Raw genomic sequence first — 2287 nt, 5'->3', positions numbered from 1 at the left:
GAAGCTTGCAGAGTATCAGGAGCCACCAAAGGGAATTACTGAGTTGTGGGAAAGGGTGGAGAAGGAATGGGAGGCTATTGGGAAGGAAGTGTGTCAGAATCTGATTGAAAGTATGCCAAGGAGGGTCCATGCAGTGGTGAAGGCAAAGGGAGGCTATACCAAGTACTGAAAGTACAAGTTTTGTAGAACCTGGATATGTGCCACAAAACTGTTGATAAGAGTGACCCTCAAAGATTAGTAAATATCTTGGGATCAAAATACGGTAAAAATATGATAAAAACTGCATTAAAAAGCCATGATAACACGCTTTTCAATGAGCTCTTATACAATGTAGTTGACTCATTTGTTGAGGAGATATTTACTATACAAGTCAAAGTGAGCAATCTTATCAACAGTTTTGTGGGTCACTGTATATACTAATGTACCGTAGCTCTGTTAGGTACATACTAATAGAGTTGCTCATCTATCAGAGGACTGAAGCCCACTCTGTTAGCATGTCCCCCCGTCCACTCGTTCTCCATCCGTTTACAGGTTATGAGCTCTGCCGGCCACTATGAGATGTCGCTCAGCAATCACGAATCGTCAGTCAGGATCCCCCACCTCACGGAAGATGGATCAAACTGGGTGCTCTATAAGGAGCAACTCAGGTCCACTGTGATGGCAAAGAAGCTGGCACGATATCTCGATGGCTGCGACAAGGAGCCTACTGCACCCACAGCTCCAGGGGTGGATTCTGATGCAGACGAGTCATACGCAGATGCGTACGACACTTGGGCTGCCAGACATGAGGTGATCAAAACAATTTTGTACCAGACACTACCAAAAATGCTGAAACTCTGGATTATCCCCGAGAAGAAGGCATCCAGAGCGTGGAAGATAGTCATCACTGAGTATGACAATCATGGTGACTTCGTTCAGGCAGAACTACTCTGACGGATGCACGCTCTCCGCTGCACCGAGGAAAAGGACCCTCGACTGATCCTAGACAGGCTCCAGAAGCTCAAGACTGAGTTCATGACAGCTGGCAGTGTTCTTAATGACAAGCAATACCATGTGCTCATCATCAGCTGCCTCCCAGAGTCCTATCACCCCATCATATGCACCATCCTCTCTGCTACTCACCTGGCTTCCATCCAGGCTACTGGCACCACCACAACTCCCACTCTCACCATCACATCCGATGAACTCTTATGCCAGATCTACTCAGTCGCACGTGATGAGTTTGCTCTAGATGAGTCGCAGAGCACTGCAGAAGACTCTGCACTCATGACGAGGTCAGGTGGCAAGGACATGAGGAAGACATGCAACAATTGCAGTAAGCCTGCCAGCCTTCCTTTTTCCCATACCACCATGTCCGCTATAAGCGCCCAACAGGCGACTGCCAGCGAATCGACCATGGAGGGCATAGGTGTAGAGCAAACTCCTCCGGGAGGGTCTCCACCGCCAGCGAGCGCGACGACGTCGGCCCCAGCGCCGACACCCCCGCACCCGCCGGTCCACAATAATATGCACGACACCATTAGGTCTCTGCGCAACAATCTGAGCGACCTTGCTGTCAGCGTGCAGCGCATTATCGAAGGCCCCTACGAGGCCGAGGCATACTCCGACGAGTTCGAGAACTGTGCTGTCGCGCTCACTACCTGCCTTCATGATTTCCACAATGCTCTCATGCGTGACTCCCTCATCATCGACACTGAGGCTGGTGCCCAGATCATGCACCTCTACCAGGCTCTCTTCCATCAGCAGCTCACCAGCGCAGCCGTCCTTCTCGACGATGATGCACTCATGGACGAGGTTCTGCGCACCCGTCTGCGCACGGAAGGCACCCTCCCTGTCGGCATCGACGTGCAGGCTGCCCTGACTAAGGCTGTCGAGGACGGTGTTCGAATGGCCACGTCAGCCATCAACACGTGGCTGTCAGCTATCGAGGCCCAGCTAGTACGCGGACGTCCACTGCCACACCCTCCTCAGGCCCCCGAGGGACCACGACCCCAACCGCCGGTCCGTACTGGTCGTCAACGTGCCCCCGCCGCCAACTCCAGTGCTGCTGCCCCTGCAGTGCAGCCTACGACGCAGCCTGAGACACAGGCCCCGAATGCCCCAACCATGGCACAGGTGGCCGCCAAAAACTGCGAGAAATGCTACGTCCTTCTCATTACCCCCGAGCAGCATGCTGCCATCGAGGCAGGGGGTACCATGCCCCAATGGTATGCTAAGGTCCATACACGCCTGCGCGAGACCCCCACGTGGGCCAAGGTACGTTTTCTCGGTCTCCGCTTCGCTGGAC

This window comes from Laetiporus sulphureus, assembly GCF_001632365.1.
Source record: "Laetiporus sulphureus 93-53 unplaced genomic scaffold LAESUscaffold_34, whole genome shotgun sequence".
NCBI classification, from domain to species: domain Eukaryota; kingdom Fungi; phylum Basidiomycota; class Agaricomycetes; order Polyporales; family Laetiporaceae; genus Laetiporus; species Laetiporus sulphureus.
This window is presented reverse-complemented; position numbering follows the sequence as displayed.